Raw genomic sequence first — 13499 nt, 5'->3', positions numbered from 1 at the left:
AGTCTTCACTTTTAAATTTGTTCTTATCTCTAATATGACATAAAAGTATCTCAATTCTCTTCATAGAGTGCACCACATGGCAGAATCTCATGCTCTCTCGCATGATGTCTCTGCTTTTATATATATATTGATGATTTGTGACATTGTATTCTAAATTGCACTCCAAATTAAATCCTTTGTTTATTCAATCCTTCGGCATCACGTTTGTCACCATGTTCCGCAAATCATTTTTATACCACAGGCACTTTTTAGAATCTAACATTTGATTCACTAATGCCGGAACAGACACAATAGACTTGAAATTAGCCAAAGGACATAATTTCACAAAGCCAAAAATTTGACCGTGAGAACAATGAAGATAGTAGTCAGGCTTTGGCCTTATCTCAACTGATTCTGATGTTCTAAACTCAGGCACAAGCCAGCCTGCTGTCACCTTCATAAATTTTTCAACAAGTAGTCAACCTGTTATTACAGTTGATTAAGCTTTGGAAAGCATGCAATAATGGAGGCTGCTGACATGAAAAAATTAGCAAAACTTCCTTTGGATATATCAAACCTAGAAAGCAATAACAGAAGTTTAAGATTCATTGAGACCACACCCAACTCTTTAGTCTTAAGAATGCTGGTTTTATGAATAAGTGATTGCCCTTCTCTAACCTTTACTGCCCAACAAAACTAGTTAAGTACAGGACATGCTAAAATTGTGAAAATAAAAATAACAGTTGGGTTTGGTATACTAGCTCCCAAGGCTTCATAAGATTCATGAGGTTTTGAGTTCAAAACTTCTAACCAGCATCTTGGCTCGTTCATAAAGGATTCATTCTTGTTATTACCTAATGTAATTGTTCCACTTGAACACAAATCCATGTCATTGTCACACAGAATTCAAGTGTCCTATGACAATGTGCATAGAAAAGTCACCTATTAAGCTGAAGATAACAAAATTATAGAAGGCAAGTGACTGTATTTTGAGGGACGATAGCTTACATTATATAAGGCAGACCATTGTTGTTTTAGTGGTGATAGAGCCATGGCCATAGGGAAACACAAAGTCAACCCTGGTATATTCAAATGATGGCCACTCCATGGCAGAACATTTGGTTTTGGTGAAAGACTTGCTTTAATAGTCTCTGGCCTCAATTCCTAGCCACTCAGCTTGAATTTAATTGTTCGATCCTGATAGTCTATTTTTATTTTCTGAAATGAAAATAGTCAAGAGCTAAGAAGAAAATTTTAAAACTTAGGAAAATAAGCCTCACCAGATCAAAGTCACAGAGCCAAGATGCCTACTAAACTCTTGTGACATTACTTAAACTACCTTTCTAAAACTGATCATCATCAATATTCTCAGAACTCAAGCTTGGTGGGATGTAAGATCTAAAAACCTTTTCCATATTAGGACTTTTCATCAAATTATCACAAACAACTTCCCGAGACATGTCATGGAAAAATTGGTAGAATTTCTTACTGCAGACATAGCCAAATATCAGGGACAGTATGATGAGTGGAATTAGGAATGGTGCATAGTAGAATTCCATCATCCCAAAGGAACCAAACATAGTAACTTGGTATAGTATCAGAGCCGCTAATATGCGTTTATGCATGTGTTGCCACATCCTTCCATAGCTTTCGTAAGATGCAACATAAACTTTGAATGCCTGTCAGATAAAGCATAGGAAAGAAAACTATATTGACATGAAAAAAAGTGGGGAAAATAATTGAGCATGAGAGAGCTCAGAAAATAGCCTGGTCAAATAAAAAGTAGAAACTCAATAAAAATAATGAACCTTACCTGATTTCTAAGAATTAGCCATCCGAGGCCGAAGTAAACCACACCAAATGGAATAATAATAGGACCCATAACAGAGTAGCAGAGGACAATTGTGAAGACCAACATGTCACTTGGAACCCTAGTTCCATACCCAAGATCTAAGGCAAGCGAAGCCTCCTTCAACTCGGACTCAGTCTTACACAGATACTTCCTCTTTAAATGGTATATAATTAGAGGAACTACTCTGGATAGTTCAAGACCATAGCCAACAAAGGACCTGGTAATCAAACAATTATTAAATTGAATGAAAAGTGAAAAATTGTTAGGATAATGCACGGATAGTGATGATAATTAGACAGGAATGTGTCTAATGCCCAAGCAAAAACTTAACCTCGTCTAAACAGATAGAAATGCAAAAGTAAAAGACCAAATAGTAGATGAAGACCAGCTATATCATCAAAATCCAGATCAGGAAGAATGGGATAAGCCAGATTTTGATACAAAGGGTACTGTATGGCACAAAGAAAATAAAATAGTTCCATTTATATTATATATCATGTGAGGGTGCACATCCACCTTTTAGACTTTAATCATGAAATATGTCATCACTACAGAACATGAACAAAAGAACCTGCTTCTCATTGACAAGAACATAATTTATTGGGGGGTAGGAAGGTTATAAAGTAAAAAAGAAACAAAAAAAATATAAGAATTTCAAAACCATGATCTTACACCAGAGCCACATAGGTCAGGAAGAATGTTGCATTGAGTGACACTCCAATGAAAACATCAAACACTGAAATAAAAATAGTTCCCTGAAGCAGCTCTCACTACATGACTCTCCGACAGAAGTCCCTCAGCCTTAGAGAGAAACAAAAGGAACTTAAGCAATAAAGCCGAAAAAATCATAAGTGCAAGCTAAGGGAGAAAAGCTTCCTACACTTCCTACACAATTGACTTTGAAAATGGTAGATATATCTTCAAATTTTCTAGTGTCGTGAGATCAGAAATAAATCCAAATGGAATCATGAAAAAATTATAGTCAAGGCCACAATGACATAGATGACATATTGCCGTACTTTACTCTGATCACGCTTGATTTTAAGATTAGTCCATATCAGTTGGCATGGTTCGGGAGCATTTGTAACTGTCCATTTGTTAACTTTTTGAGCATGTAGACGCTGAGCTGCAGAAGCTGCAATCACCCTTCGCGTGAAGAAGACCAGAGCAGAATCTTGCTGCTTGTCTCTAAGAGTGTCTCTTTGTTCCATTTCCAGTTTTGGGTTTAGTTCAATAATCTTCTCATTATAGTACTATATGCTATCAACTTTTTTACCAATCAGACCAAGGAAGCCAATTCTATCCGTGGGCCTTACTCCTGGTTTGCCAGTTGTTTTAGACTGCATATATTGCTTCAGAATGTGCAAGCTTCTTCTTGTACACTTCTAACTCTTCCCATTTTTTTTCACTTAAGAGAATCAAACAATGTAAACAAAATAGCATATAGCACCTCCAAAAATTTATAAACACAACATAAACCATTCAAATCAAATGACATAATCATCTGACATATGGTAGTTTTTTCTAATGCATCGTGAAAGCTTGCACATTTTAGTCTCAAATGCACTATTATCTAAAACTTGATCCTTTAAATATGAAATATCAATGTATTATATTAATAATTTAGCATTATCAAAAGCTGAGAAATTACTTAAAAGAAGAAAGCGAATTGCGCGGACAAATATATTACTTGTGCATAGGAAATAAGGAATCCCTCAAGTACCGTGCAATCTCTACCAGTCAAATTAACGCACAAAAAGAAAAGTACATAGCAAAAAAATGCCTTACCTCTTTGTTGTTTGTGACCACCATAGATCTGTTAAATGTCTCGGGATAGATACTTTTAAAAAATGAATCAACCTGTGCTTTTCTTGTTTGACCTACGGGGAATGTAGGTATGTCCCTAACAAGAACTGCAAATTGTTATGGTTTCACTTCAGGAGACATAAGAGCATCAGCTTTCAGTCCAGAGACATGCTTATAAGCCTTCCATAGGAGGTAATACGTGACAAATGAAACCCAACAAGTGGCTATAAGAAATGCCCAATAGGTTGACTCTTCGCCTGTATTTACAAAGAAACACAGAAAACTGAATTCAGAAGAAATGATCAGAAATAGATAGCTTAGTAACAAACAAAACAGAAGGCCATTAATAGTTTGAATTCATTACGAAACGATATATTAGTTGGATGGCACCACCAGCTCTGCAAATTGTGCCCCTGAACATATTCATTTGATATGTTTGAGATAATATTTAGTGGTTGAGAAACTTTACTATATGCACTTTGACAAGTCTAATAACCTATGTCCTGAGAGAATGAAAGAAATAGAACTATCCATCCAGAACATGAAAGGTAGTGTGGAATTAGGAAGCACGGGTGCAGATTTGGGTTCAGTTTCTGGTGTGGGTGTGGGTGCGGGTGTAGCAATTTGGCAATTTTTAAAAAAGTATAATGCGGGTGCGGCGAAATACATTTATTAAAAAATTATTAAATATATTTTCATATAATGGTCATTCAAACTTCACCTTAAAAAGTCCGTGCTTTTATGCGTAGCATAGATAATTAAAAAACATAAGTGTATCCTATAATTCTGTATAAAACTTATAATAAAAAAAAAAAATTGTATAAAACTCTTCCAGGTTACCTAATGACAGAAAAGGTTGCCAGTGGGCAGTGGCTTTATAAAAACTGGTAAGTTTCCCATGCAATGCACGAATAATTTTATGATATTTGATGTAAAACAGTTTTGGATAATGTTATGCATATATTTTAACGAAAAAGTAAACTAAATTTGAGTAAAGAAACATATACATTTTGAAATATTAAAAATTAATTCAATAGGTTCATTGCATATTTGTAGCATTCTCAAGGTATTTTTTTTTTTTTTTTTTTTAATAATGAAACCAAAGATAAATGCAAAAAGTAACAAGGCCATGAAAATTATTAATTTGTGTTATATTCACATATTTCATTCCATGAAATGAAAGTATGTTCAACTCTCTCACGGTCTTCTACTCATCGATAGTATGACATTAAGACATGATATAGGCAAGTGTATTTTCATGTGTCTTATAGATGATTTAAAATTAAACCATGGTAGAATATGGCTTTACATTGTGCTCTAGATATTCTCTCTACTTATATACCCAAAACAAAAAATATTCAACAAAATTACCGAAACCTAAATCATATTTAAGCCCCTAATTTTAAATAGATTAAAGAAAAAAATTACTCATATGGGTTTCGGCATCTTGATGATGGTGGGAGGCTAGTATAATAGATGCGGTAACCCTGGCTCTTACTCTTTTTGTCTCTTTCAAATGTTTTGTTAGTTTCAAGTCTTTTATTTTGGTAATATATAGTGGAATAGTACGTTTTATTTGATAATCTATAACATTTTTATGTCTCTCTATCTCTCTTCAGGGCCTTATATAGTTAGTTATTACTATTAGTCTTTAATTATTATTATTTATTTTGCCTTTTTTAGAGAAAAGTGTGGTGTAAATTTAGGCAATTAATGAGATATTAATAAGATAACAGTAACATAAGTTAATGTAAACATAAGTTGATGTCATTTTGGCTGATTGCAAAAAGGGGTTGCAGAAAATTCTAAGAGTTCAAGTCCAACATTGTTTTAGGGAGGCAAACAAATGTGTCGATGCCCTTGCTAGGAGAGGCACTTTACTTTCTCAAGATTTTGTTTTTTATCAATCCTCACAAGCTGATGTGGCGCTGTTAGTTAGCCTTGATGCTGTGGGCACTTTGTATGAGCGTTTTTGCTCCCCTATTTCGTTTTTGTAGTTAATAAAAATTCTCCATGCTTACCAAAAAAAAAATGTTAATTGTAAAATTAGAGCACCACAAGATAGGAGGACCTCGGATGAGGTCTATATATATATATATATGTATATATATATATATATATATAATTCCAACATTTATCGTATTCTATATTATTTTTTCCTTTTCTCTTTACCACTCACCTGTTCACACATTTATATATATTTTATTATTTTTTTTACCTTTTCTCCTCCACACGTTTTCTGACACCTCCACTTCCCCTTTATAATCTCTCATCTTCAACTTCAACTTTCTTTGCTTTCTACTTTTCTTTGGCTCTCTGTTCTTCAGTTTACATTGGCCACCTTGTATTTCTTCTCCACTTCTCACTCTCAATTCCCTCAAAATAACTAATCACTGCTAGATCAAACTCACCAATGTAAGCTGTACAGGTTTGCCTGAGTCTTTAAGGTTTTTTTCTTTTCTTTTTTTTTTTTTTTTTCTTTTTTCTCTTTTCTTTTTGTTAACACATATTTCAGCCCATTTCGGCACCCGAATTACCCGAATGGAAAAAATAAAAAAATAAAAAAGACTTGCTAAAGATGCTCGTGCAGTTGCGCCGACGGCCTCATGGCGCATCCGTGCGTGTCGAATACGGGTGCAATACCCCTGGAGCCACACCCGTGCTTCCTAGGTGTAGAATACTTTAACATGTCCCATGTATAACTTGTTAAGGTCTCTGAAAGTCCCATTGCTTGTAGTTGCTCTAGTGGAATTCACAATGCCACGTGGGCTAAAATCGTGCTTTCACAAACACAATTTCAATTAAAACTGTAAATTCATTATTTCAAAACACTATTTCACAATTTTACAATTTTAGCTAAAATTGAGTTTCAAAACACGATTTCAAAGAGAACGCATACAAAATATGCAATGATAGTGTGTAACAAGATTTTTCTTTTTATAAATTATGGAACAAGCAATAACATTTAGTTGTCTCTATCACTTCCAAAAAATTTATATATATATATATATATATATATATATATGCAATCTCTAGTCTCTACGTTAACAAACTCAGAATCTCAAATTAACTTTTCTAGTAAAAAAATCTCAAATTAATTTTTTCTTGTTGTTTTGGTCCGTCTTATTTCTCTCTCTCTCTCTCTCTCAATTGTTTTCCCCTTTGCTTTCTATTAACGTTTTTGTTGTCATCATCAAATTTTTTACTTTTAATAATTGTTGTCAAATAAAATTTTAATCTCTTAATTATTGGAAATAATTTCGCAATTTCTTGGCAAAGATGCAAAACAATACCAAGCTCTGGCAATATGATCTAGTTCCAAATTTCAATTCATCCCAACCCTATTCAAACCGAAAATTTATGTGGTTTGACAATATGCTTACCTTCGTATAATTGTAGCAATTTTCACAATGTTTGAGAGAAAAATACATATAGCAAACTCTATTTCTGAAGGAATAAATATATTCCTCAAACAGAGTCCAAAAAAGGGTAAAAAACAGTTCAAGTTAACAAAACTGTCAAAACTGAACTCCACGAGCCCAACAAAGTGATGAATGAAATATTATTGATGATCAAAAAACACAATACAAAGCTGAGCTAAGAGCCAAAAGGCTCAGCACTGTTTCAATGCAGAACATTTTCTTTACAAATAAGAACAGTACTAAAACAAAACAGAAGATCTAAACTTTTTTGTTTTTTGTCTTTTTGTTTTGGATGAATAACACACCTAAACTCAATCTATGAAATAACATGGCCAACAATAACTGTAATATCATCTCTCTTTCCTCCGCCGTGCTCCAGTCCAGCCAGCCGTGCCGCTTGTGCAAATGGGCTATCAACATTTTCATCCATGGAATTGAACAATGCCAAGTGTGCAATAGTGGAAGCCAACTTCTCTGTGTTTACACCTTCCAAAGTGCCCTTACTGATAATATCTTCGATTTCTGCAGTGAACATATTGTCTAGAAGCCCACCATTACCGAGAACTATAATGTCTCCAGGTAATAAACGTTCCACTGTTGTTACAATAGCTGAACATGGCTTATCACATGTCATGCTATTTCCCAACTGGTACGGATAGTTAAAACCATGTTGTTGTATCAGCGATTTATATACACATTTACTGTTCCTGAAAATCATAAACCCACTGTTTCCCACATTGATAGCACGTAAATAATAATCCGTGAAAGTCACAATACAAGCCGTGGATGAAACCATAGCCTTGGTATTCAAGAAACCTTCCTCCAAAGCTTGTCTTAAGTCCACAATACGATTGAGTGGTGGTTATTGCTTTTGGACTGCGGTCACAACATTCGACATCAGTTGGCGTGCGTATTTTCCAGCGTCTACGCCATATCTAGCCAAACCGCCAACACCGTCAGCCATGCCAATAGTGTTCTTCTCCGCACAAATAAAGTGAGCATCGTTGCCTTCAGATTGAGGATTTCCTCCTTTGTCCTTAGGGGTGTAGTGCGAACCAAAACTCACCCTCATACATCGTCTTTCTTGTTCCTGCAGGACAGGAATTAACACCACAGGAATTAACACCACTTTTCCATCAACAAGTTGTTTCTTGAAGATCATGTTGGACGCAAATAGAGAAAAAACCTACGAGAAATTTTGGAATTGTAGAGAAGGTAGAAATAAAGGGTTTGAGTTAAAATTATATAGATTGTTCCTCCTCTTGGCTAGTTTTAGTTGGAATAAGTGTTCTTGATATTTAGATAATGTTCCTAATATTTAGCGAAAAAATATAAATAGATAATGTTAATGTGTTTTTTTATTATCAGAGGTTTTGAGGTTTGTATTTTTATATACTCTTGTTCTATTGGGATTCTGAAATCTTCAAAGCAATTTATGATTTAAAAAAAAAAAATATATATATATATATATATATATATATATATATATATATATATATATCTAACTTTTGTTTTATTTTTTAAATTTTAGTTTTTAATTACCTAGCAATATAAAGTCAAAAAAAGAGAAACTTGAATTAAAGTGGAGAAAATAGAGTCGGTGGGTCACCGCGCTTAAATGAGAATGCTACAAGTCCAATACTCTCCAACGATCATATTATAAGTTTATACTACACTCAAATCAATTTATTCTTCTTGTGGCTTTTACCTCTGTTTTTCTCTATCTCAAGTATTTTCCTCTTTTGTTTTCTAATAACGTTTTTCTTGTTGTTGTTGTTAAATAAGAGTTTTCTAGTCTCTTAATTATTGGAAATCTATACAATTTTTGTGACTATAATATGCTAAAGATTGTTGTTGTTGTTAAATGAAAGTTTGAAACCATGGGTTATTGTTTAATTATGGTTTCAAACTTTCATTTGATATAGTTTGTGGAATTAATTGAGAATTACGGCTTCCTTCTTTTATATGTGTGATTATAGTTTTTTTTTTTTTTTTTTTTTTTTTGAGAAATAAACTAATTGTTAAACACATACACACTTAATCACACTTTCTTATCAAGTTTAAACACATTACTTAACCCAAAGTACCACTACAAAAGAGTCTTGTGATTATAGAATTTTATTAGGATTTTTGTGAATTATACTTGAATTTTATAATTATTTAAATAGAAAAAGAAAAAAGAAAAGAGAGAGAGAGAGAGAGAGAGAGAGAAAGCCATTAATAGTGAGGACTCTTTGCCTGCATTTACAAAGAAACACAGAAAACTGAATTCAGAAGAGATGATCAGGAATAGATAGCTCACTAACAAACAAAATAGAAAGCCATTAATAGTTTGAATTCATTACGAAACAATATATTAGTTGGATGACACCACAAGCTCTGCAAATTGTGCCGCTGAACATATTCATTTGATATTTTTGAGATATTAATTAGGGATTGAGAAACTTTACTATATGCACTTTGACAAGTCCAACAAATATCTAAGTCATCTTGATCATTTGATAACCTATGTCCTGAGAGAATGAAAGAAATTGAACTATCCATCCAGATCATGAAAGGTAGTGTAGAATACTTTTAACATGTCCATTATAACTTGTTAAGGTCTCTGAAAGTCCCATTGCTTGCGGTTGCTCTTGTGGACTTCAAACTATCATCAGTGGCAGCAATTGGTAGAAGAACTGGCAGCAGCACTATGCCAGATAAAACCAAGATTCCCAACACTGCAGATTAATTGGGGAAAGAGAATATAAGAAATTTGTCGTGTTTCTTCAGAAAAGTAACATATATGTTTTGACATATCCATACAACCTTTAGTTTAAGGTTCAGACAGTCAAAAGTGACATTCATTCATTCCCATTCAGTCGAAATGTTGTAAATAAGGCACAACTGATACTCAATAGTACTCTCAAATGACCTAAACAATTGCATAACACTGAAAAACTAACATGCTTCATTATCTATCTTATATTAAGGATTTTCGTTCTTGATAAAGAGAGGAATTCACATGTTGATATCATTTGCAAGTTTCAAATTGTTGCCGATTAACATATATTCAATTAAACTAATAACTTTAGTCATTCATTTGTTAAACTAGGGGGGGGGGGGGGGGGGGGGGGGTGGGGGAGGTGGCGCGAAGGGAAAGCAATGCCATGCCAACGCTCCATTTGTTAACTACAAATCCAAATAAGGTATTTTGATTTAAGCACCCCAATTCAAATCCGCAAGGCCCAAATTTTGTAATCCAAAAGCACCATAGTGAATAAAAGAATCCTAATGCCCATTGCTAAGGGTCAACAATGGGCTGGGTTGGGTTGATCCACCCTGTTTTTACTAGGTACATGGGCCTAGTGGGTTGGGCCAAGCAAGTCATTGACCAGTGAACGGGCCAAGACAAAAGGCAAAACACCAACTCATGACTTTACTCATGGGCAATGCCCATTTTGGTTGGACCAAATGGGCTACTCAAAGTTTTTTTTAATTGTTTTTCCTTCCCCACTTTTTTAAGGAAAGCCTCAAATTATTTTTTAAAGGGAAAAAAAAAAAAAAGAAAAAAAAAAAAAAAAAGAAGGAGATTCAAAACTCATTTAAATTTTTTACAGTCAAAACCTAATAATTTTTTTTTTCATTAAGGTTTTAAATAGTTTTTTTCTTTTTCTATCTTTTAAATGTCCAACATTTTTAATAAAAAAATCAAAGTTACTAAGCTATTAGCAAAAATATATATTTAGAAATTACTAAGCTCAATTACATTAAGTATCCTAGAGATTAGGTATGTTGTCTTCAAGTATTACTTTCTCACATCCCCACTCCATTCAAATATATTTTGTTAAAAAATATGGGTTAATGGACCAGGCTAATAGGCCCATCCAACAAACCAGGCTAATGAGCTAGTTTAGCAGGCACCCATGGCCTACACCATTAGGCTACTAGACTACCCATGAGTCCTTAGTTAATGGTATCAGCCTAGACAATCCATTATCCAAGTGGGTTGTAGCCGCCAGCCTGAGGGTCATGGGCAATTTGGTGACTCTTACCCATTGCATAATTATCTAAATTTTATCATTGATATTATATCATCTCAATTTTGCTATTAATGTTTTATCTCATGGATCTAAAAATATAGAGAATACCACATAATTTTTTAAATTTTAAATTATTAGATACTCTTATATTTTTAGATTTTATAGTATTAAATTTGTATTGAACCATAAAGAAACGGATCCAAATATTATGATTTGTGAGACTCATTATATTTATAAAATAAATCTTTTTGTGTATTATTAAAAGATAGAGATAAAAGTAAAGCTTAAACAATAGCTTTACAATAATTCCTTCAAAAAACCACCGCGCACCTTTGATGCGGTAATCACTCCACAAGTATAAGTGATTGTCAGGTGTGGGGAGTAAAGGTCAGAATTTAAATCTTCACGAGAAATATTCACACACATATACACTTAAATTACATTAGACTAGAAATTATATCTCGTATAAAAATAAATAAATAATCCCTTCAAAAAGAAAAACCACCAAAAACACGATTGATATTCGACAATAGTCCTATTAAAACTTGGCCAAAAGTAGAGTGAAACACCAGTTGTCAAGAACACAAAGTGGACGGCAGTGTCAATTCCTGGGATGGCGATGATGTCCTTTTCCCAGGAGGAAATAGACTCCCGGATCCACGCAAACGGGTTCCGGGTCCTGGAGCCTGCTTCGTATGGATTCAAACCCTTCAAGATCCGATTCGTGTAGTAAACCACGTTGTTTCCTGGTTTTCTCGACAACCATGTGAACAACAGCATCAAAACCATGAATATAACAAAACATGTACCTAAGGACGTGAAGAATGAACTAAAATCCATCTGGGTCTCTCTCTCTCTCTCTCAAGGCAAAAGTAACCATTAGGATGGTATATTTTTTAACAAAGAGGAAAAAAGACAGTGTCGAGTAAGTATGAAGATTGATTGCAGGGGGAGGAGGAGGTGTTGTTGCAGTTAAGATTCATTGCCAAAAAAAGCAATGCCATATTCTTTGTTTGAAAGATAAAGAGAGAAAAAGGAAAGAAAAAATACCTCAAGGAAGATTACCTGGTAATTGTGGGGTACTCTTTGCTTTGCTTTTTCAATGTTTCAAAGCTACTTTGGGAAATTAAGCAAAGGCCAACAGTGGCAGCTCTACATTGAAGTCAGGTGTTCACACCCTGACTAGTAAAAAAAAAAAAAAATTATATATCTACCAACTGACCCATTTTGTCTACCTAAAAAAATTATTAGATATCCTTGAATTCAAAATCCCGAGAAAAATATTAAAAATACTAACTTCAAAATTTCAAGGATTTGATTAAAAAAAAAGAAGTAATATTAAGTTTACAATATTTTTACCATAAATCATAAATAATAAGCCCTTATTTAATGATTACTCTAGAAAAAATTCTTAAAACCATCACTGAGATCTAGAGCGCAGAAGGCGTTGACTGGGTCATCAAAGATAGATGAATCGACAGCCATCGAAGACACCCTTGGGCGCGTGACATTCATGGAGGACAAAAATGTTGCAAAAGTTGGAGTTGGAGGGATTGAAGTGGAGGTCAAAGTTGATCTAGCTATGCAAGGTCTCAGCTGCACAATAGAGTTCTTGAGGTACACTGCATTAGAATTCCAATTAAATTATGTAGACTAATTGAATTTAACTGTACTTAATACAAACTAATATTGTTTATACTTTATTAATCAGTATAATCATGTATCCAAATTTAATTGAATAAATTAATATAGTGCACTTAGAAAACTTATCTCACACTATGTTTAAGAGGAAGGAATGAAAATGAATTATTTTGGAATGTTTTTTCCATTCCCTTATTTAGGAGTAATGAGTGGGATGAAATGGAATAAGTAGAAAGGAACACTCGCTCTCTTTATTTTCTCAAAACCTCAAATTTGCATTCTCTCATAATCAGAGGAAATTAAATCCAGTTTAATTAAATTTGAACTAAAACTCCCAAAATACCCTTATATATGCAATCATTTATTTTAAAATATGGGTCAAATAGTAATATTATCATAAAATTATTCAATTTCTTTTATAACATATACAATTATTAAGGAGTTTTAAAATATAGCCTTCCAAAATAGGACTTGGTTTCCCTCCCAATTATTAATTTGAGTTAGTCCATACTCCATAGTGCTCTTAAAAATATATTGACCAATTGATACTTTTTGTTTTCTTAATTTTTTTTTTTGTTAAAATTTTGAATTGTTTATGTCTTTGAAGACTTCATTGGTTCCATTACTTTAGTAGACGATTTGGTTATTTAAATTGAAAATAAAAATTTAAGAATTTCATTATGAATATTGTAAAATAATTTTTGTATCACAAACAATTTTTGTATATATATGTACATGTCTAATATCAAACTAAATATATATATGGATAAAACTAAG

The 13499-nt window shown here is 33.3% G+C and overlaps 1 pseudogene; it reads right to left on the bottom strand.

Annotated features, from left to right (window-relative positions):
- Positions 1–1322: 1322 nt before the first annotated feature.
- On the bottom strand, positions 1323–12163 carry LOC126726600 (CSC1-like protein ERD4; annotated as a pseudogene).
- Positions 12164–13499: the final 1336 nt, after the last annotated feature.

Source organism: Quercus robur, chromosome 5 (assembly GCF_932294415.1).
Source record: "Quercus robur chromosome 5, dhQueRobu3.1, whole genome shotgun sequence".
Taxonomy (NCBI): Eukaryota; Viridiplantae; Streptophyta; class Magnoliopsida; order Fagales; family Fagaceae; genus Quercus; species Quercus robur.
This window is presented reverse-complemented; position numbering and strand designations above follow the sequence as displayed.